Consider the following 25,573-nt stretch of genomic DNA (forward strand, 5'->3'; position numbering starts at 1 on the left):
CCAGCTTTACTTAATGTGTTGGCGAACAGAACTGAGTGTGATTGATAGAGACAGTAGAGTTTTAACAAGACATGAACTTCTAAGTGTTTATTTACTGAAGTCAGATGGACATTGCAGTGCTAAACACAGAGAAATACAAGAACTTGAATGATGCAGAGTGATCAAATCTAAAGCTTTGCTAGCTAAACTGCAAAAGCAACAAGGACTTATTACGTTTTACACATCCAGGACTGGAGCAGTCACGACCAGCTAAGTGATATCCAGAAAGAATTCCCAACAAAAACAACAAATTGGGTAGTTAGACTCCAAAAAAATAGCAACAGGGCTTTGTGTAAATGTATTATAAAATCTTGCACATTTTGTCTACACCTGTTTTCGTAAAAGTTAATTAAATAGTGAAATAATGATGCCTGCTTCTCATTTAATTGCCTGATTGTAACATCTACTATTAACAGTAACAGCTTATCAAACCTGTACAACTTACTACTTTTTATAAAGAGATACAATTAACATTGAACAGAATTAAGTTTACCCTATTAGCCCAGCCCTCCACACCAGGTTCAGTTTCTCATGTGACCCATTGGAAAATGTGTATCTGTGTAGGCATGTATTCAAAAGATACTTCAGTCTTCAGTCATACTTCAGTCAGCTGTAGGACTGGAACAATTTGTTTGTAATGCAAAGTACCATCTGATCTATTGGTTGAGATCTGGTGACTGTAAAGGTCTTATTTCCCTATTTACAATATTTACAGTACTGTATCCGACCCCAAGACTCTCCAGCGAAGGGTAAGGACAGTTAAAAGGATCATCTGGGTCTCTCCTCCATCTCTCACAGCCATTTACAAATTTGTGGAGGACCCATCACACCAATCAAATGAACTCTTCACTCTCCTGCCGTCTGGGAGAAGGTACCAAAGAATTTAGTCCCTCACTGCAAGACTTGTGCTTTTTTCCACAAGCAATCAGACTCCTCAACTCAAGTCTGAATTGATGGTCACTCACACACACACACACACACGGACAGCTCCAAAAATACATACAACTCAGTGACTGTTATCACTTGCATCTTTGCACTTATTTTTTAATATAACGCCTTCTATACAAACTCTACACTGTTACTTTTATATCAAATTATGTATTATATATTATTTTTCTTCACTTGACATTTACTCAGTATCATGTACTCGCCAACACCACACTTGTCATTTGGTCCTGTAATGTCTTTCGGTCTCGTCCTCTTTGCTATTTTAGGTTAGAAAATGTCACTTGTATTTACTGTAGGTCCTTGTATATTTACATGCACTTTTTTATCTGCACTGTGTAAATTGTATAGTTTGCACTTGTGTTCTGTGTTGTATCGTTGTCCTGGAGGAACGTTGTTTTATTTCAATATATACTTCTATATGGCTGAAATGAATACAGCTCTTGAATCTTGACTTATCCTTATTAACGTTTTATGTAATATTCCAAATTAAAAGCAGGTGGTTCTTTAGTTCATATAAAGAAATATATGCATCTCCGTGGGACCATGGAACGCATTAACAGGTTTCCCATACATCCTTATGGGAAAAAATTACCTTGGAACTCAATGCATTTTAAACTTAGTTAACTACTTGCAGTGGACACTGTTACATAAGATAGATACAGTGCCGTAACTAGGAGCTCATGGGCCCCAGTGCAAAAGAATTGTTGGGCCCCCTTAACAAATTTCATACATATAAAAGCAATGTGCACCAATGGGGGGCCAGTGCGGTGAGGGGTTGAGTTCATGTCGTGGATAAGATGAATGGATCAGACAAAGCAATGCTGATGGATTTTTAATATACCATGTCCACTCACTGTCCACTCTATTAGACACTCCTACCTAGTTGGTCCACCTTGTAGATGTAAAGTCAGAGACGATTGCTCATCTATTGCTGCTGTTTGAGTTGGTCATCTTTTAGACCTTCATCAGTGGTCACAGGATGCTGCCCACATGCTGTTGTTGGCTGGATATTTTTGGTTGGTGGACTATTCTCAGTCCAGCAGTGACAGTGAGGTGTTTAAAAACTCCATCAGTATTGCTGTGTCTTAGCCACTCATACCAGCACAACACACACTAACACACCACCACAATGTCAGTGTCACTGCAGTGCTGAGAATGATCCACCACCCAAATAATACCTGAACTCTGGTGGTCATGTGGGGGTTCTGACCATTGAAGAACAGGATGAAAGCAGGCTAAAACAGTATGTAGACAAACAGATGGACTACATTCAATAATTGTAGAACTTTAAAGTGCTTCTATGGTAAGTGGAGCTGATAAAATGGACAGTGAGTGTAGAAACAAGGAGGTGGTTTTAATGTTATGGCTGATCAGTGTATTTCATTATATGAATATTATATTAATGTAGCGTCACCGCTAGGGGGCCGCCACGGGCTTTACCCAGAAGCCCTTGCGGCCATGCTGTCCATACTTACCGTGGCCGTGTAGCCCAGTGTTGGGGCTGGGGTGGCTACGGTGAGGGCTGGATAGGCAGCCTTTATGTTTGTCTGTTGTATGAATGTCTGTGTGTATGAAAGAGTGTCTGTCCTAATCCACCGAACTGCCAAGGGCAGCTCACTCGCAGCCCCGACGCTCGCCTTCCTGCTCGCCGGTGCCACATTGGTGTCAGAAGAGGGATTGTGGCATTGGGGTGGCTCTGGTGGTACAGTGGGCCAATATGTCCGGTCTGTTTGAGTGCGCTAGCCCAGGTGGCTGTAGGGGCAGGGTGCCCGGTCCAGCAGTGGGTGGAAGAGCGGCTCGGCAGTGTAATGGGGTGCGGTCTGGCCGAGGAGCCACCCAGTGAGCGCTGGCGAGTTGGTCACCGGGTCGGTTGACCATTAGGGAGGGGGCAATGTAGCGTCACCGCTAGGGGGCCGCCACGGGCTTTACCCAGAAGCCCTTGCGGCCATGCTGTCCGTACTTACCGTGGCCGTGTAGCCCAGTGTTGGGGCTGGGGTGGCTACGGTGAGGGCTGGATAGGCAGCCTTTATGTTTGTCTGTTGTATGAATGTCTGTGTGTATGAAAGAGTGTCTGTCCTAATCCACCGAGTGAACTGCCAAGGGCAGCTCACTCGCAGCCCCGACGCTCGCCTTCCTGCTCGCCGGCGCCACATTATATATATTAACAATAGAATTATAATATTATATTCCATTACCAACAATTTATTCATGTGGCAAATGTTGTTTACAGTCACCATATCAAATGTGTAGCTTCTAACTAATTCTGATCTGGAGTTATTGAAGTAGGGGTAAAAAGAATCCATGTTGGTCTCCAAAGGTCTCTGAAGCTTTCCAACACAAAATTTTTGGTGGTTCCTCTAATTCAAAGCAACATATGCTCATTTTTTGGATTTCGTTTTTGTTAGTTAGGTGGACAAACACAGTTGGAAATGGATTTATATAATCTGGAAATATTCTGGAAACGTACAAAATGGTCGCCGAGAAGAAAAACAAGTGAATTATATTCCCACTGGAACGACACACGGATTTAGATTTTGTCTCAATTTAAAGAACAGAAGCTCAGGTAAGAGCAGCGGATATGATTTGATGCTGCTGTGTGGTTGATCTGGGTCATGGTGCTGCTGTTTACTGTGCTGTTTCATTTTGCAATGATAGCAAAGCATTAGCAAATATTGAACTTTTTTGGGATTTTTATGCTCATTTATTTGAAGAAAAACAGACAGCATAAATGTGAACAGAGCAACAGTCGCATACTTTAATTTTAAGGTAAAAATGAAGTTTAAAGGTTAAGGACGAAGGGCATCGAGTTTCAAATATTTGGAGTTTAGGGGACGTCGAGTTAAAAGGTACCACTTTTTTTTTGTTAACTATTTGCAGCAAACACTGTTACATGAGATAGATAGATAGATAGATAGATAGATAGATAGATAGATAGATAGATAGATAGATAGATAGATAGATAGATAGATAGATAGATAGATAGATAGATAGATAGATAGATAGATAGATAGATAGACAACCCCATGACAATGGAGTTACAAACCACAAATTAGTCAATGGGTTGTTGGGTGGCCGAGAGTCATTGATGTCTAAGGACAATCTTGGCCATGCCATATGTTATGAACCAACAAAAAAGGCTACTGTAGATCAAATTGCAGATAATGTTATTAGTCAATGTAAACGTCACAATAAATATGGGCCTTTTTAGTCTTGGGCCAGTTAAAGTGCCCACCACTGCTCAAAGTACCTACTATGCACATGTGGCATCGTAACACAAAGATACAAAATAAGATGGACAGATCTTGTTTTACCCAAGTTCCTGTGGATGGCCAGGCACATGTGCATATTTTACCTGTAGAAAAAAAATGTCACCAGAATGCACCATAGGACAGTCCATCTAACAACAAACCAAAGTTAAAGGACCTGCTGGGAATGTCCTGTCACCAGATACCACATGCCTCCTTCAGATGCCATGTGGTGTCCATGTCACTCACTCACTCACTTTCTAACCGCTTATTCAATTTGGGTTGGGGCGGTGCTGGAGCCTATTCCAGCTTTTCAATGGGCGCAAGGCACACAGTAACACCCTGGATGGGGCGCCAGTCCATTGCAGAGCAGACACACATACACACACCTATAGGGCAATTCAGTGTCTCCAATTAACCTGACTGCATGTTTTTGGACTGTGGGAGAAAACCGGAGCTCCTGGAGAAAACCCATGGAGACACGGGTAGAACATGCAAACCCTGCACAGAAAGGACCTGGACCTCCCCAACTGGGGATCGAACCCAGGACCTTCTTGCTGTGAGGTGACAGTGCTACCCACCGAGCCACCATGCGGTGTCCATGTCATGGATAAAAGCTATTTTGATAGCATATTAGGAAGCTGGACATCAGTGTATAGAGATTAGTCAGGGGTTGGTTTGTCTTTATGCTAATTTAAAACTACATTTTGCACTTTGGCTGGCTGTCACTTTGTAATGACTAATATGTAGACATATGGGAAAAAGATTTTGCAAAATCTGGCAACAAGAAATAGAGTTTAGGCTATACTTACAGAGTGTCTATATTTTGTGTTAATCCAATCCAGTCAAGCAAAACAGCTCAAACTAGTACACATCCATACTTCAGAACTAGGCTTACTATTTGATTCAGTATTCTTGTAAGTGGTTTTTTCTCATGGGTAACAGCAGACAGCTTAACAATGTAAACCCTAATGTAAAAACAAAGTAGCTGCCAATGCCTTTGGCATATATTTACATAAACCACATGGTCTCATTAGTGTAGAGCCGAGATGCACATGCATTGTTTTTACTCTTCCTCCTGCACAGAGATCGTTCCTAATGCTTCAGCACTAAGTCTGTTTAAAATGAACAGATGCAAATACAGTACCTTTGCACAGATATTTAAGTGCACCGTTCCTCTTTTACACTTAACCCACAACAGGAAACATTTAGACTGGCTAAACCACAAGTCAAAGAGGTTTTAGCTGTACTTGTTTTCAATTTCAAAATTTGCATTGTCCATTTTATCGGCTTCATTTACCATAAAAAAGCCCTTTGTAGTTCTACAATTACTGACTGTAGTCCATCTGTTTCTCTGCATGCTTTGTTAGCCCCCTTCCATGCTGTTCTTCAATGGTCAGGACTCAGGACCACTACAGAGCAGGTACAGTGTATCACAAAAGTGAGTACACCCCTCACATTTCTGCAGATATTTAAGTATATCTTTTCATGGGACAACACTGACAAAATGACACTTTGACACAATGAAAAGTAGTCTGTGTGCAGCTTATATAACAGTGTAAATTTATTCTTCCCTCAAAATAACTCAATATACAGCCATTAATGTCTAAACCACCGGCAACAAAAGTGAGTACACCCCTAAGAGACTACACCCCTAAATGTCCAAATTGAGCACTGCTTGTCATTTTCCCTCCAAAATTTCATGTGATTTGTTAGTGTTACTAGGTCTCAGGTGTGCATAGGGAGCAGGTGTGTTCAATTTAGTAGTACAGCTCTCACACTCTCTCATACTGGTCACTAAAAGTTCCAACATGGCACCTCATGGCAAAGAACTCTCTGAGGATCTTAAAAGACGAATTGTTGCGCTACATGAAGATGGCCAAGGCTACAAGAAGATTGCCAACACCCTGAAACTGAGCTGCAGCACAGTGGCCAAGATCATCCAGCGTTTTAAAAGAGCAGGGTCCACTCAGAACAGACCTCGCGTTGGTCGTCCAAAGAAGCTGAGTGCACGTGCTCAGCGTCACATCCAACTGCTGTCTTTGAAAGATAGGCGCAGGAGTGCTGTCAGCATTGCTGCAGAGATTGAAAAGGTGGGGGGTCAGCCTGTCAGTGCTCAGACCATACGCCGCACACTACATCAAATTGGTCTGCATGGCTGTCACCCCAGAAGGAAGCCTCTTCTGAAGTCTCTACACAAGAAAGCCCGCAAACAGTTTGCTGAAGACATGTCAACAAAGGACATGGATTACTGGAACCATGTCCTATGGTCTGATGAGACCAAGATCAATTTGTTTGGTTCAGACGGTCTCAAGCATGTGTGGCGGCAATCAGGTGAGGAGTACAAAGATAAGTGTGTCATGCCTACAGTCAAGCATGGTGGTGGGAATGCCATGGTCTGGGGCTGCATGAGTGCAGCAGGTGTTGGGGAGTTACATTTCATTGAGGGACACATGAACTCCAATATGTACTGTGAAATACTGAAGCAGAGCATGATCCCCTCCCTCCGGAAACTGGGTCGCAGGGCAGTGTTCCAGCATGATAATGACCCCAAACACGCCTCTAAGACGACCACTGCTTTATTGAAGAGGCTGAGGGTAAAGGTGATGGACTGGCCAAGCATGTCTCCAGACCTAAACCCAATAGAACATCTTTGGGGCATCCTCAAGCGGAAGGTGGAGGAGCGCAAAGTCTCGAATATCCGCCAGCTCCGTGATGTCGTCATGGAGGAGTGGAAAAGCATTCCAGTGGCAACCTGTGAAGCTCTGGTAAACTCCATGCCCAGGAGAGTTAAGGCAGTTCTGGGAAATAATGGTGGCCACACAAAATATTGACACTTCAGGAACTTTCACTAAGGGGTGTACTCACTTTTGTTGCCGGTGGTTTAGACATTAATGGCTGTATATTGAGTTATTTTGAGGGAAGAATAAATTTACACTGTTATATAAGCTGCACACAGACTACTTTTCATTGTGTCAAAGTGTCATTTTGTCAGTGTTGTCCCATGAAAAGATATACTTCAATATCTGCAGAAATGTGAGGGGTGTACTCACTTTTGTGATACACTGTATTATTTGGGTGGTGGGTCATTCTCTGCACTGCAGTGACACTGACATGGTGGTGGTGTGTTAGTGTGTGTTGTGTTGGTATGAGTGGATAAGACTTTCAGTTGCAAGACAAGCAAGCTGTAGCCTAGTGGTTAAGATACTGGGCTAGTAATCAGAAGGTTGCTGGTTCAATCCCCACCACTGCCATGTTGCTGCTTAACCCTTAACCCTCAATTGCTCAGACTGTATACTGTAACTGTAATATAAACCGTGAATGTAAACATAGAGATACTTTTTCTCCAACAGCAAACCGAGTTTGGAAAGTGATAGCATAGTGGTTAAAAGCATGCATTAATCATGTTGTGCGCTTAAATGTTACTGTGCTTTAACTAGACGCTAATAAACTCAAATGATGCTATTTTGCATTAGATTGTATGTACATTATTTTATTTAATCTGTAGAAGAACAAGTTAGGCATTTTCGGGCATAATTGTCTTTACAGAATTTAAATACCTCGTCCATTTGCCAACTGTATAATAAATAGGCATTACATTACTACAAGAATCATTATTTACATTTTTAAAATAGCAGTTATTAGTGAGAATAGAACTTTTAATGGTCTGGATATAAATATGTTTTGACCTTGTGTTCCAGGTAGAGCTCCAATTAGAGTATTTGTAAAAGGCTGCACCATTATAGTTGTAGACTTTTTTTTAAACCTTAGCAATCATTAGAACTATTGCAATGATTTAACATTTCAGTGTTTATTTAGCACAGCCATTTAAATAAACCCAAAAAATGGCTCTTGTAAAACCTCTCAGAGAGCATTAAATTTAACAAGGGTCATATCACTGACATTTTGTATCCTGTATTATTATAAATACAATCCCCTGCACAATTATTGACACCCCTGGTAAAGATGAGCAGAAAAAGGTTGAATATTTCTTCTTTTTGTGGTAAAAGATTAGGTTTATTCACCTGAAGCTGGATAAATTATTTACATTTACAGCACAGGGGTGACATTTATGTCTTTACGGATAGTGGACGGTATACACCGATTAGGCATAACATTATGACAACCTCCTTGTTTCTACACTCACTGTCCATTTTATCAGCTCCACTTACCATATAGAAGCACTTTGTAGTTCTACAATTACTGACTGTAGTCCATCTATTTCTCTACATACTTTTTTAGCCTGCTTTCACCCTGTTCTTCAATGGTCAGGACCCCCACAGGACCACCATAGAGTAGGTATTATTTGGGTGGTGGATCATTCTCAGCACTGCAGTGACACTGACATGGTGGTGGTGTGTTAGTGTCCGTTGTGCTGGTATGATTGGATCAGACACAGCAGTGCTGATGGAGTTTTTAAACACCTCACTGTCACTGCTGGACAGCCACTTGTTTTACACCAGCCAGCCATATTTTTTTCAAAGAGTCCTACTGTATATACAGTGCCCCAACTTCACCATTTTATTAGTATTTTAAAGACAAAGAAGTGATAGAAGATTTAGTATAAATTTTATTTCTCATCAGACCAATTTTTTAGCAACATTTTACCTAAAATATTCTGCAATTTTACCTCAAAGTTTCCATTTTGATTCTCAAAATTTTGGGGATTATTTATGTGCATTTTGCAAATGTTACTTAACAACTGATGCTTGAAGTTAAAAACTTTACAGGTATATTAAGTTGGTATTTGTGCAAATTAATAAATAAATAGTAACTACTACTATGAAGTCATAATACCCATAACACTAATGGAAAAACCATAACTCATTTTTATTCCAAGAACATATGAATGCCAGTTCTGGAGTGATTTTGTATGGGTGCTACATATTCCCTTGTCAGTATGTGTCTAGGGCAGTGGTTCAGAACGGTTCATACATGTATTACACATTTAGGAGGCAAGCATGGCGGCTTTTGCATTACTGTCAGGTTTGACGTGGCGTTTACCATATTTCTGAATTCAGTATTTCAGTCATGCCAGGCTAAAGGGAAGACTGATGCACTGACTGACAAGTTGCCCTAAAAAACACAAACTCGAACCCAGCATTCCATATTCATGGCTTGATTAAAATTCTGAAGTGGACGTGAGTTTTCTCCCAAATGTTCTCAGGCATCATGCTTCAGCTTTTGTTAGAGATTTGGAATGGTACTAATTGATAAACTTTTCAATATACATACACACAGCGTACTATACAAACAACAACAACAACAACAATGTACTTCAAATTGTACTGGATGCCAAAAAAACTCAGACACAACTAGGCAAAATATATTAATGCTGAATAAATGTTGAATATTTATGTCACCTCACAGCAAGAAGTGCCTGGGTTTGATTTCCTGGCTGGGCAGCTAGGGTGCATGTTCTTCCTCTGTCCATGTGGGTTTCGTCTAAATGCTTTGGTTTCCTCCAACAGTGCAGTCAGGCCAATTGGAACTATTACAAACTGCTCGGAGTGTCAGTGGGGATTTGTGCTCATTCAGTCCAATTAATTTTTGCCAGCTAATACACTAATGTAATCCTGTGTTTAGGTGTTACATTGGGCTGTTGTCAGGGCCCTGAGTAGATAATTAAATTAAACAAAACTAAACTGGTTAGACCATGGCATTATGGGTCAGAGTATTGCAGGAATAAGTGAAGGGTCTTTTCTAAACACAAATTTGCATGTCTTTTTTATGTCATAGATATACGCCTGTTTTCACTGATTGTTATAACAACTTGATTTAATAATTAGAAGAGATGGGTCCTCAAACCTTTAGCCATAACAACTGTATCTGTATGTATTATTAAATGTTTATAAATACATACATTTAACTGTATATTTTTGTGCATAGCTGTTAGATAAAGCACATTTTGACAACAATATTTTGACTATTTTTAAAAATATTACTAATTCATTAGCCTACATTAAAATAAATAAATAAATACAACCCCAAGTCAGAAAAAGTTGGGACAGTATGGAAAATGCAAATAAAATAAAAATGCAGTGTTCCTTACATTTACCTGACCTTTATTTGATTGCAGACAGTTTGAACCCAATATATTTCATGTTTTGTCTGCTCAACTTCCACTCAACAATAGCTGATATAACCACATGGGTGAGGGATTACTTTGGCAAACCTCTGTCAAGCACTACAATATGGAGTTACATGCAGAAATGCCACTTAAAACTTTACTGTCCTAAAAATAAGCCTTATGTTAACCATGTCCAGAAGTGGCGTCAACTTCTCTGGGCTCGGAGGCATCTAGGATGGACCACTACACAGTGGAAATGTGTATTGTGGTCAGATGAATCAGCATTCCAGGTCTTTTTTGGAACGAATGGACACCGTGTGCTCCAGGCCAAAGACGTTATCAGCAACAAGTCTAAAAGCCAGAGTCAGTCATGGTATGGGGCTGCGTCAGTGCCCTTGGCAAAGGTCATTTACACTTCTGTGATGGCAGCATTAATGCACAAAAGTACATTGAGGTCTTAGAGCAACATATCTAAGCTCTCCGACTTTTTTTGGAATGTGTTGCAGGCCTGAAATGCAGGAATGGATGTTTATTAATAAATGAAATGAAGTTGAGCAGATAAAACATTAAATATTTCAGGTTCATCCTGTCTGCAATCAAATAAAAGTCAAAGTAAATGTAAGAAAGTTTTTTTTATTATTTGCATTTTCCATGCTGTCTCAACTTCTTCTGATTTGGGTTGTAAATAAATATAATGTTTATTATAGAAAATCAGGTAACCTAAAATAAAATATTGAAATAAGTTTGCACATTACACAAGTAAAATTTGACAAAACGTTTATTACGTATGTAATAATGTATGTAAATATGTAATATATGTATATAACATATAATTATAACAGCTCCTTATGGACACTTAGACAGTCCTAGGTCAAACATTACAACAATGTAATGGCAAAAGCATTTATAATGTTATGAATTGTTCATACATTTTACTGGTTGGTTTTCTTTCAAATAAGTAAGAAATATTTTGAAAGAGATCCGTTTTCTTCATTGGTTACCAGCCAACAGGGACTGAGCCGATTGTTGTGAGTTAAATCTGCTACTAAATCACTTCGTCCAACATGTCTGTGTGAGCTTGCATAATTTCTACCCAAAACCATTTATAATCTGACAAGCTTTAATGAAGGGCAGTAGACTTATTACCCTGAAAGATAAACTTTAATCAGGCTCTGTTGCCTTGCCTGTGTTTGAGCATGCCCCGGCATATCCTACATTGTAAGCGTCATGCTGAAAGCAAATAGCAAATGTGATGGTGTTTAAATTTTGTCATTTAAATGTGAAGGGCAGGCTAATACCATTACTGCTAAAGCTTCTAATCAGACAGCTTTCTATTTATTCAAATCATGCGGAGATAAATAATTAAATGTTCAAATGTGCCATTTGTCCTCGTTTAGAATGATGCTGTTTAAACACTTGGAAGGACTTCTGTGGTAGTCTGTGAGGAGAAATGCAAAAGCTGTCTTGTCTGTCCTGGTTTTAATAATGTCAGGTTTCAAATCATCTAAATAGGAGTTACTACATACATTATTATTAAAGAGGTTATGTTTTACTTAATAGGGTTGTTCTCTGGGTTGTTTTTTGTCTACTACTGTAGTTCATCACAGTGGTTTTAGGATTTAAATCACTGACAGTTAAAGTTATGTGAATACACAGATCAGCCATAACATTAAAACCACCTCCTTGTTTCCACACTCACTGCCCATTTTATCAGCTCCACCTACCATATAGAAGCACTTTGTAGTTCTACAATTACTGACTGTAGTCCATCTGTTTCTCTGCATACTTTTATAGCCTGCTTTCACTCTGTTCTTCAATGGCCAGGACCCCCACAGGACCACCACAGAGCAGGTATGATTTGGGTGATGGATTATTCTCAGCACTGCAGTGACAATGACATGGTGGTGTTGTGTTAGTGTGTGTTGTGCTGGTATGAGTGGATCAGGCACAGCAGCGCTGGTGGAGTTTTTAAATACCATGTCCACTCACTGTCCACTCTATTAGACACTCCTACCTACTATACTATACACCTATTAGATGGTCCACCTTGTACTACATCTATTGCTGCTGTTTGAGTCATCTTCTAGACCTTCATCAGTGGTCACAAGACGCTGCCCACAGGGGGCTGTTGGCTGGATGTTTTTAGTTAGTGGACTATTCTCAGTCCAGCAGTGACACTGAGGTGTTTAAAAATTCCATCAGCGCTGCTGTGTCTTATCCACTCATACCAGCACAACACACACTAACACACCACCACCATGTCAGTGTCACTGCAGTGCTGAGAATGATCCACCACCGAAATAATACCTGCTCTGTAGTGGTCCTGGGAAAGTCCTGACCATTGAAGAACAGCATGAAAGGGGGCTAACAAAGCATGCAGAGAAACAGATGGACTACAGGCAGTAATTGTAGAACTACAAAGTGCTTCTATATGGTAAGTGGAGCTGATAAAATGGACAGTAAGTGTAGAAACAAAGAGGTGGTTTTAATGTTATGGCTGATTGGTGTATGTGCTTTTCTAAATTAGCATGTTTTAGACAAGAGCTGTGGTCTTATCTATGGTAAAGAGTTGCTCTCCGTTTTATTATGGTGTCGTGCGTAACAACTCTATGGATCAGTGCAGATATGTTTCAGTGAATCAGTCGTGGTTCAGGCCTTGATATAATGGCTGAAAACCAATCAGAGCGAAACTTCAGAGTTTCTCTAATCCAAAGCAACTTTTTTTTTTGCATTTATCCAATATATTTGGGTGAGCTGGCGATGAAAAACTCTCTCTTTATTGGTTGTAGAGATATAAGTGACAGCTTTAACCGCAAAGGCCGAGAGAATAAATTATAAGTTGGATATGGATTCATATATTCTGGAAACGTTCTTGAAAATGAAGACAAACATTTACAAAAAAGTTGATTATATCCCTAATGGAACAACACACGGATATAGATTTGGTCTGAATTTGAAGAAGAGAAGCTTAGGTAAGCAGCAGTTATGATTTTATGCTGCTGTGTGGTTGATCTGGGTCGCGATATTTATTTGAAGTAAAATGGCAGTGGCCTGCCACTGTACTTTGTTAAGTTTACATTATAGATAGATAGATAGATAGATAGATAGATAGATAGATAGATAGATAGATAGATAGATAGATAGATAGATAGATAGATAGATAGATAGATAGATAGATAGATAGATAGATAGATAGATAGATAGATAATACTTTATTGTCAGATCAGAGATCTGAAATTTGTCTTGCATAAAAACACAGTAGCTCCGTTACAACACAATACATTAACATTGCAAAACATAGAACACAAACATTATACAAAATTATACGTAACACCTTTGATAATTATGGATTAAGCTCTTTGTTTAATTTAAGGATTGACTGGTGCACAAAAGAGTGCTTCAGTCTAACCTTATTAAACTGTGGAGCAATGTATCGTCATGCAGATGAAAGAAGCACATATTCACAGTTTAAAACATGATTAGTATCAGAGATTATGTTTTTAGCCAGCCGCACTGTGTTATTATGATAAGCTGTCTCATACAGGCCCTCTAGAGACTGACCCAAAGACTCTGTCTTTGAACAGATTTTGATCAGGTGTTTCAGTCCAGACTTTACAGATGTGGACCAACAGCTGTACCACACAGCATTACAGTATTGCAAAACACTCAAAATAACAGCAGTATAGAACAATAAAAGTATCTGCCGAGTAGCTCCAAAGGACCGAAGGCGACAGAGAAAATACATTCTCTGTATAGTTTTTTTACAGATGTAGTCGATGTGGTGTTTCCATGATAAGGTGGCATCAATCATGACACCAAGATATTTATAAGACTCCACCTGTTTGATTATGTCATTATTGATAACAGTGGAGTTTACAACTATAGGTTTTGGGCTAAACACAATTTCTTCCGTTTTCTTTGTGTTTATTTCCAGAGCGTTGTTTTTGCTCCATATAACCACTTTGTTAACCCCCTGTTGGTGCAGATCGGGGCTGTCCGAGTCATGTAGTAATGTTAGCAGAACGGTGTCATCTGAGTATTTTAAGATATTGATATATAGATAACATATTGATTATTTAAAGTTGAACTGCAGACTTTTGTATATAAAGTAAAAAGCATAGCAGAACTCACACAGCCCTGAGGTGCACCAACGTTCGATGAGATGGTAGGAGAAAGTGTCTTGTTCACTTTAACCAGCTGGACAGCTGTTTATAAGAAAAGAGGCATACCAGTGAACCAAATAGGGGTTTACTCCCAGATGGGACATTTTGGAAAGTAAAATATCGGGTTGTATTGTGTTGAAGGCTGATGAATAATCTAGAAAGAGTGCTCTTACATAGTTATGGGGTTTGTCTAAATGTTTAGTAATGATATGAACTAATGTGGCAACAGCATCTTCTGTGCCACAACCTGTTTTATATGCAAACTGAGATGGATCTAGTTTGTCATTAGTACATGTAGTTTGTAGATGTTTGAGCAGAAGTCTCTCTAGAGCCTTCATGATCACCGAGGTCAGAGCTATGGGTCTGAAATCTTTATGTTCTTTTGGACATTGAGTTTTGGGCAGTGGTTTTATGTGTGAAGTTTTCCATGCTATTGGAACTGTGTGTGTCGATTGAGAGTTGAAACACTGGTTGCCAAGCTGGTGCCAGCTCTGTTGCAAAGTTTTTTTTAAATAAAAGGACTACATTAATCTGGCCCTTTGGCTTTTTTAGTGTTAGTAGTTTTAAATATTTTTCTAACTTCATCAACAGTGATATTAATTCTGTCTGAAGGTCCTGGTTGAACGTTTGTAAGAATTTGATTAAATTTCTCAGTGCTGTCTGATGATTCAAATCTTGTAAAGTAAATGTTTATGTCATTGGCAAACTTATAATCATTATCTGTTGCAATAGGTTTGTTTGGGGACAGCATACATGTCATTGATTTCATGGTAACCCACACCTTTTTAGAGTTGTTAGTTTTAAAGGTGCTTTCTAAGTCTTGTCTGTGTTTTCATTTTGCTTCTCTTAATTTAATTCTTAGTTCTTTTTCTGTCTGTCTAAGTGTTACCGTATCTTTGTTATTAAAAGCCAAATCCCTTTTATTTATAACTCCTTTGATGTTCTTGGTCACATATAGTTTATTATTTGGATAGATTTTAATTTATTTTATAGGGACTACCAACTGTACACAAAAGTTAATATAGTCATTAATGACAGTTGTTCTTTCATCTTGAGAACCCTCATGAAAAACGCTCCAGTCAGTCCAATCAAAACATGCTCTAAGCTGTTCCTTACTCTCATTTGTCCAGATTCTTATGATTTTCTTTTCAGGCTTACTTCTCCTAAATTTTGTCTTATACACCGGAATCATATGAATCAAATTATGATCCGAGTTTACGATAGGAGGTCTGCATTTTGAAAGGTAAGCATTCTTAATATTTACAAAACATTTGTCCAGAATGTTGTTTTTTTCTGGTTTGATTTTTTACATATTGCTCAAAGCCAGGCAACACAGAGTCCAGATGACACTGATTCATGTCTCCAACTATTATTGCTGGGGCATCAGGGTATTTAAGTTGTAGCTCATGAACACAGTCAGCAATGATGTTGGCTGCTTTAGAGGCTTTACCGCTGGGTGGGGCATATACCACAAAAAGTAAAATGCATCCAAATTCTCTGGGTAAGTAGAACGGTCTTAAAGTCATTCCCAGTATTTCCACATTTGGATCGCATATTTGGTATTTCACTGAGTGCTGCCTGCACCAAAGATCATTTATGTACACGCAGATGCCTCCTCCCTGCGTCTTCCCCGAGTCTGCGTCCCTGTCTGCTCGTACGAGCGTAAACCCGGAAATTTCATAGAGCAAGTCAGACATCGTCGGCTGTAACCAGCTTTCAGTGAAACATAACAAAGACACTTTGTGGAATTCATTACAGTACCTGCTGTATGCCCTTATAGTATCTACTTTGTTGCTCATGGAGTGCAGGTTTGTAAAGACGACTGAGGGGAGCGGTGGGCGATTAAATCTCCGCCGTAGCCGGTTCTTAATTCCCCCTCTCCTTCCACGTTTGATGCTCCGCTTGGTTCTGAACAGCTCTCGAGGGATGGTGTCCAGCATCAAAGTGTCGGGGGGAAAGTTGTACATAAACTGCTCTCGTAACTCCAGTAAAGTCTCTCGACTGTAAGAGCGGCTTGTTTGTGTCAGCTCCCCACACTTGCGCATGTTGTTGCCACTCAGATGTGCTAGTGTTAGCGGTAGCAGTGACAACCAAAGCCAGGATCCACACAGGCCAACAATACACACAATCAAAGGCATCATTAATGAAGTTGTCCCCTCATCCAAACGGCCAATGACTGCAGGCCGTCATGAAGCGAGCAAAAACAGTGATCAGACATCATTTAGTACCACAAAAAAATAAAAAACAAACACAAACAAACGAAGCATACTGACATGCAGTGCGCAGCCGAGCAGCACCCCCCCTGATGTTTATCAAAAATTATATCACATCGTATCATATATCGCAACTTCTCAAAAGCATATAAAGATATTAGTTTTTTTAGCCATATTGCCCAGCCCTATGTTCAGACCCCTTGACTCTCTGCACACTTTGTGTTTGTGTTCATTTTTACCTGGCAATCTATGCTTAACAAAACAGTTGTAGCTTAGTGGTTAGGATACTGGACTAGTAATCAAAAGGTCGCTGGTTCAAGCCCCACCACGGCCAAGTTGTCACTGTTGGGCTTTTAAGCAAGGACCATAACCCTCAATTGCTTAGACAGTATACTGTCACAGTGTACATGTAAACTGCAGTGACAGAGTGTAGCGCTTTTTAAAAAATAATAATAATAATCTAAAATGTGCATGTCTTTCACAAAAGTATTCAGAACATTTTTCAATATATTGCTAATCTTTTCTTTTAGCAATTACAGCTTAAAGGCTTTGTTTAAACAGTCTATACTGTTTGTCAAGATAGATCCTCTCAACCTCCACCAAGATTGGATGATTTGTCCAAATAGCTCAGTTTTCACCTCATCTAACTGGAGAATCTTTTCCCTCATGCTGCCAGATTCCTGTCTTCATTTAATTGCTGTGTAAACTCCAGGTGGGCCATCACATGCCCTTTACTCAGCAGTGGCCACTCTTGCCACTCAACCATTAAGGCCTAATTTATGGAGTGCTGCAGAGATGGTTGTGTGTTCAACAGGTCCTCCAATTTTTGAAGGACTTTTTGAAGTGATTGTTGTGTTATTTTCTGAACCTCCCTGACCTAGGCTCTGGATGTCTAACTTTCCAATTGCCAGCTTTACAATGGTTCAAGATTGCGCAATCTTTTTTTTTTTTCATTTAAAAATATTGACTAATCTATGCCTTGACATTATTTGATCACAGAGATCCATACATTGTAAGCTTTTATAAACCCAAATGTATATCTCTTGATGCACGCTCAATAATCCAGGTACACAAATACACAAAGTTAAATCAGTTTATCTGGACACAAAGTTTGGTGTAGAGATATGTCATCCAAGTGACTTCTTTAGTCTGAGCTGGTGTTGAAAACCCCAACCTAATATGCAGCTGATCTGCATAATAGGCCATTGCATAACCATTGGAACCTGTGATCAGATCTATATGCAAATCACAATGACCATTAATTACAATGGCCATGTGTGCCTTTCACTTATGATTGGGGTATGGCTGCAATTTTGGCATTGTAAGATAATGAGAGATGTACTTTTAGGCCCCCCCTCGGTTCAAGGATGGTCGTTCCCTCTTCACATAGATGGCCTCTTTGACTATCTGTTCAAACCAGCGTTCCTCCTTGTCAAGGATCTGCACATATTCATCATTAAATGATGTGTATCCTTAAATGAGGTGCATACCTTTTCAATGTTCAATCAACTCATAGTGCAACACGTGGTCTCCATTTAAGATCTGGACAATAATAATTCAATAATTTGAGTTAACATGATGCCCCCAACCACAATGTTGGACCATTCTTGAGTAAAAGCCATATGACAAGTCACTTGGATATCACTAAAATTCATGGAAACGACTCAATGTAAAGAAAAATAATTTCGTGGTTGGATGAGACAAAAATAAATCTTTGGGGAGAACAGCAAATAAAAATGTCTGGGCGAAAAACATCTTTGAGAGGATCTGCATTGAAGAATAGGAAAAAAAAACTGCTCAAAAAGAGGTTTGCTTGTAGAGATGTATCCTAGAAGACTTGCATCTGTAATGTGGCTTCTACAAAGTATTCAATAAATGGTCTAAATACTTTTGTGAATAAACTATTAATTATTATTGGTTGAGTCTAGATTGGTGGGTAAAATAGCTTAATCTTAATAAAATAAAATCTATAGCAATGCCAGGTAGTCTAAATAATTGTAGTCTAATTTATTGTGTATTTTTATAATTAAATCCCCTGTGATGATTAACTCCAATTTAACAGAATGTCAAAATAGTTTATTTTTTATGGCTAAAGAAACTTAGTCTGGCCTTGTGCTGTCACAAAATCATGACCTGCCAAATGTTCATCATGCTAGTTGCATGGTAACAACTAAAGTATTTGGAAGACACTTTTGTCCTTAGAGACTCACTTTTTTTTTCATTTTTGTACACATTTCTTACTGTAGCACAATGGTATTATTCTGCAGACTTTTTATGTGTGTAAATAGACAAGACACATGTTTATGTGCCATGCCCCTCTCTCCAGGAGCACACGTTGGAGGTGATTTGTTTAGGTTTTTTAAACCTACGCCTCCTCTTCAGATTGGTCAATAAAGCTAATGGTCCACAGCTGCTCCTTGTTTCAGGTAATGCTCAGGGCATTTAAGGGAGCAACTGTGGCTCCTTCAGGAAAGACTATTTTGATTTTGACTTTGACTTGGCATGCTTTTGATTTAGTTTGGTTTGTCAGGTTTTCTTGCTTGCTAATGGTTTGTTAAGTTTTGTCAGTTTTGTCTTGAGCCCTTGTCCATGCTCATGTCAGTTTGGTATTTATGCTCATGTTTTTGGTATTCATGCTTTTGTTCATGTTTAATAGTGTTGTAGTCTTGTTCATGTTTAGTGTTAGTTCTTAGCTTAGGGTTTAGGTTTGGTTAGTTTCATGTGTTTAGCAATTAGAGTTAGCAGTTAGCTTAGCATTTAGTTTAGATCATGTGTTTAAGTCGTGTGTTGTGTAAACCTGTATTGTTGTTATTATTAAAACATCTTGTTAAAACATCTCTGCGAGTGTGTCCACCCCTCTTGTCACGTCTAGCCCAACGTTACACATGGTTTCTTTATTTGATCATTCATGATCTCATGTACATAGTAAGGATGGAACATATTTAAATCTGAATCATATTATCAGAAAAAACAGCACTTTAATAAACCAAATCCTTTTTTAACACCACTGATAAATAACTGACAGTGCTATCTAATACAAGTGCTGTTAGTACTTCAAATTGTAGGAATCAAACCCGGTATCTTCTTGCTGTGAGACAACAGTGCTAACCACTAAGCAACCATGCCACCCATTTAACATTTTTATAGAGGCTAAAAACTTTAAAATGTCTGTTTTTGTTTTAAAAAAGCTGAAATTCTATCTATTGGTGGTATTTACATTAATTTACATCTACATTTGGTGGTTAATTTAGAAATGGAACACAAAATGCATATCTTATCTTTCTTTGCTTTTTTTATGATTTTAAAGGCACAGCATTTGCCACTACAATAGAATTATAATAATAAATATCAGTTGCATTAATTTTTAGTGTCATTCACTTTTATTCTTTGCGTTATGTGATAAAATAATACCAAACTGCCACCTATATAATTACAAATGTAATTATTTTTAAATGTATTGAACTAAACAGTGAGGAAATTGATTGCATTATGCATCCTCAGTAATTGAGATGCATTTATATTCATCAGATTTGTTTTCAAACTTCTGTAGATAAGGGTTTAGCATTATTTCAAAACCTGCTAAATGCAGAATATTGACTGCAGGCTAAGATTAAAGGAAAACTGCAACTTGGCTGACAGTCTGGTTATCTCTGTTGGACTAAATGAAAATCATGGCCTAAATCCATCCAAGCCGATTAGCAAAATGTGACTGTGTTGGTGATTTTATTGACTTGGACTTATATCAATAGATTGACCTACCTTATATGAAATGTAACAAAATGCAGTGGTTTAAATGAATAAAAATGGATAGGGACAAATCATGCACAGAAGTGCTATTTAAATATGTCAGTATGCCAGTATACCTGGAAAATGTCTATAAATCCACTAAATATAGTGTGCACAATAAAGTGTATTTTTTTATAAATATGCATACGATTTTTGTTAATGCATAATTAAATATATGGAGGAAATACACTGATCAGCCATAACATTAAAACCACCTCCTTGTTTCTACACTAACTGTCCATGTTATCATCTCCACTTACCATATGGAAGCACTTTGTAGTTCTACAATTACAGACTGTAGTCCATCTGACAATGACATTGTGGTGGTGTGTTAGTGTGTGTTGTGCTGGTATGAGTGGATCAGACACAGCAGCGCTGCTGGAGTTTTTAAATACTGTGTCCACTCACTTTCCACTCTATTAGACACTCCTACCTAGTTGGTCCAACTTTTAGATGTAAAGTCAGAGACAATCGCTCATCTATTGCTGCTCTTTGAGTTGGTCATCTTTGAGATCTTCATCAGTGGTCACAGGACGCTGCCTACGGGGCGCTGTTGGCTGGATATTTTTGGTTGATGGACTATTCTCAGTCCAGCAGTAACAGTGAGGTGTTTAAGAACTCCATCAGTGCTGCTGTATCTTATCCACTCATACCAGCACAACACACACTAACACACCACCACCATGTCAGTGTCACTGCAGTGCTGAGAATGATCCACCACCCAAATAATACCTGTCTGTAGTGGTCCTGGGAGAGTCCTGACCATTGAAGAACAGCATGAAAGGGGGCTAACAAAGCATGCAGAGAGCAGATGGACTACAGTCAGTAACTGTAGAACTACTAAGTGCTCCTATATGGTAAGTGAGGCCAATAAAATTAACAGTGAGTGTAGAAACAAGGAGGTGGTTTTAATGTCATGGCTGATAGGTGTATGTACAGTATACAATTATTTATAACATTGTCCTAAAATTTAAATATAAATCATATTCTTAGTTATTAGCTCTACAACTACATTTTTACAGTTAAACTTGTACATAACAGCACAAAAAAGAGACTGACTTGATTTGTGTCCTTGCAGACTTGCTGTTAGGAGACTGTCCTATATAAGCGGTCTTACTGACTTAAAGGACAAACTGCAAATATAATTGTGATTCCTGCTCACGAATCCATTACACAGAGCAAATCATGGCTAATGCAAAACCCATGTCAGCCCTTTTAAAGCCTAGATTGTCATTAACAAGAAGACATGTTTTCCCCTGGGAAGACATCAATGTACATTTTCCCCTCTGCTTTCTAAGACAAACAAATCTGTTGTCTATGTGGGTCAAAGGCACTGCAGGTTTTTCAACAAATAAATCACAATGCTGTTGCAGTCCCAGTAGTCCGAGGGATGTTGTGTAGCTCTGTGCTTGTTAACTCTTCTCATTTTTCACAAAGTATATTGCAGTGCTGGTGTCATACACTGTAGTTAAGTGCATCCCATGTTCTCCTTCTGCTGTACAAGCCCAGCAAGAGCGCTGATGAATCTTCGCTTCTGCACCTGGTCATCATGATACTCTATCCACTGGGACATGCTGGTGTAGAGCTGGATCAATGGTAGATGGTGTCTTATTTCTAACAATTTTCTCTCCTGTTTTTCTTTGCTATGTGTGTCTGGTCAATCACTAAAACAATAGTTACCTTTTTTTTATTGATTTACACAATGTTGCTGGGAAGTGGTCTTTCATTGCGCTTTGAAATTTGACTGTCTACAGTTGCAATTGAAAATGTTCACCCCTTACCATAAAATGCAATATGCTGATGTGTATTTCAGTGAAAGAATACACAATACAATAAAATATACAAAAATACATTTTAAGTTTGAGTTTAAATGAAAAACATGTAGTTCTCTTGACAAATGTTCATGTGCACTATTATTGAACCCCCAGGCTCAAAACTACAACCCCAAATCAGAAAAAGTTGGGACATTTTGAAAAATGCAAATAAAATAAAAACGCAGTGTTTCTTACAGCCTTTATCAGCCTTCATCAGTATATCTTTAGCAGTAACATGGGTTTTTGTCTTTGTCCTGCTAAGATTGCTTAGGCCTCTTGTTGAAAATTTGGACTTTCTCCCATGGCCAGACACATTTCATACTGTGCCAAAAGTGGAACTTCTAGACAGTACTCTCTGGGATTGTTCAAAGTCTCAAATCCTATTATACCATTACCCTTTTCCTCAATTAAATTATCTCCTCTCATAGCTTATGTGACAGCTTTTTTAGTTTTTACCATGGTAACAACACATTGTGAACACATCTCTGGGTAGTGTTTATATAACACATCACGGCTAAAGCAAATTAAAGGTAATTATTGATTTTCCAGGGGTTTAATCATGTTGTAACCACACTTTAGGTCATACATACTAGCAGTATGTTTTAAGATCAGCAGTATTTTGTATAGGGGTTAAGTAATTGTGACATGGTATTATTTTTAAAAATCCTGTACTCTAAAATACCACAACATTTGTTTTCTTTGTTAATTTGATGTATGTATCGTTCAACTGATAAAGACATGCAAAGCAAAATCTAGCTCTGCAGAAACTCTGCATAATTTCTTTGGTGGGTTAAATTTTTCTTGCAACTGCAATACAATTTGTCAATGATTTGAATTGATATATTGTAATACAACATGTGTAACCATTTATTTATTTAACTGCGCTGAAAATATAGACATATAAATGTGGTAATCTCAAGGTCATACTAGTATGGTAAACCAAGCCATCTACATTTCTTTGACAGTTTGTCGATGTTGGGCTACTGACCTTGTTACAGTTCCACAAAGGTCACTTGTGGTCTTTAGTGGAGACACTAGTAACACTAGATGTTTTTTTTTTCTTTTTTACTTTTTTTTCTTTTGCAATATAAACACACATGGAACATGATTAAACAATCCTAAAACCTTAGCTACCCTACAAGCTAACACAATGCTAAAGCTAAACATAAACTGTATGCTAATGCTAAACATGATCTAGATCAAGATTCCTAAACATTATACAATGAAAAGAGATTCCTAAACATTATACAATGAACAGAGCATACCCAGCATGACAATCAAAATAGTCTCCACTGAATGAGCCGCATCCCTGTCCTTAAATACCTTAAGTAGTCAAAGTGTAATGAGGATCAGCTGTGGATCATTAGATCTGGACCAGTAAACATGAGGCTTGACAAAATAAACAAAACCACCTCAACTATGTGCTCCCAGGGGTGTGGCACATACTTATTACATTGAGCTATGGGAGACATAAATAAATATATTTAAATATAAATGTATGTTATTTCAATAAATATAAATGTATGTAAATATGTGTATAATATGTATAAAATGTGTATAATATGTATATGCTGTTCTTTAATGGTCAGGACCCCCACAGGACCACCAATAGATGAGCGATCGTCTCTGACTTTACATCTACAAGGTGGACCAACTAGGTAGATGTGTCTAATAGAGTGGACAGTGAGTGGACACGGTATTTAAAAACTCCAGCAGCGCTACTGTGTCTGATCCACTCATACCAGCACAACACACAAAAACACACCACCACAATGTCATTGTCACTGCAGTGCTGAGATTGATCCACCACCTAAATAATACCTGCTCTGTGGGGGTCCTGTCCATTGAAGAACAGGGTGAAAGCAGGCTTAAAAGGTATGTAGAGAAACAGATGGACTACAGTGTTAAGTTTTAGTGAAAGAGTTGAGTAAATATCACTAAATCTAGAATTTTGATCTGGATTAAATTATTTCAGCTTTTTTAATATATATACAGTGTATCACAAAAGTGAGTACACCCCTCACATTTCTGCAAATATTTTATTATATCTTTTCATGGGACAACACTATAGAACTAAAACTTGGATATAACTTAGAGTAGTCAGTGTACAACTTGTATAGCAGTGTAGATTTACTGTCTTCTGAAAATAACTCAACACACAGCCATTAATGTCTAAATAGCTGGCAACATAAGTGAGTACACCCCACAGTGAACATGTGCAAATTGTGCCCAAAGTGTCAATATTTTGTGTGACCACCATTATTATCCAGCACTGCCTTAACCCTCCTGGGCATGGAATTCACCAGAGCTGCACAGGTTGCTACTGGAATCCTCTTCCACTCCTCCATGATGACATCACGGAGCTGGTGGATGTTAGACACCTTGAACTCCTCCACCTTCCACTTGAGGATGCGCCACAGGTGCTCAATTGGGTTTAGTCCATCACCTTTACCTTCAGCTTCCTCAGCAAGGCAGTTGTCATCTTGGAGGTTGGGTTTGGGGTCGTTATCCTGTTGGAAAACTGCCATGAGGCCCAGTTTTCGAAGGGAGGGGATCATGCTCTGTTTCAGAATGTCACAGTACATGTTTGAATTCATGTTTCCCTCAATGAACTGCAGCTCCCCAGTGCCAGCAACACTCATGCAGCCCAAGACCATGATGCTACCACCACCATGCTTGACTGTAGGCAAGATACAGTTGTCTTGGTACTTCTCACCAGGGCACCGCCACACATGCTGGACACCATCTGAGCCAAACAAGTTTATCTTGGTCTCGTCAGACCACAGGGCATTCCAGTAATCCATGTTCTTGGACTGCTTGTCTTCAGCAAACTGTTTGCGGGCTTTCTTGTGCGTCAGCTTCCTTCTGGGATGACGACCATGCAGACCGAGTTGATGCAGTGTGCGGCGTATGGTCTGAGCACTGACAGGCTGACCTCCCACGTCTTCAACCTCTGCAGCAATGCTGGCAGCACTCATGTGTCTATTTTTTAAAGCCAACCTCTGGATATGACGCCGAACACGTGGACTCAACTTCTTTGGTCGACCCTGGCGAAGCCTGTTCCGAGTGGAACCTGTCCTGGAAAACCGCTGTATGACCTTGGCCACCATGCTGTAGCTCAGTTTCAGGGTGTTAGCAATCTTCTTATAGCCCAGGCCATCTTTGTGGAGAGCAACAATTCTATTTCTCACATCCTCAGAGAGTTCTTTGCCATGAGGTGCCATGTTGAATATCCAGTGGCCAGTATGAGAGAATTGTACCCAAAACACCAAATTTAACAGCCCTGCTCCCCATT

Source organism: Trichomycterus rosablanca, chromosome 8 (genome assembly GCF_030014385.1).
Source record: "Trichomycterus rosablanca isolate fTriRos1 chromosome 8, fTriRos1.hap1, whole genome shotgun sequence".
NCBI classification, from domain to species: domain Eukaryota; kingdom Metazoa; phylum Chordata; class Actinopteri; order Siluriformes; family Trichomycteridae; genus Trichomycterus; species Trichomycterus rosablanca.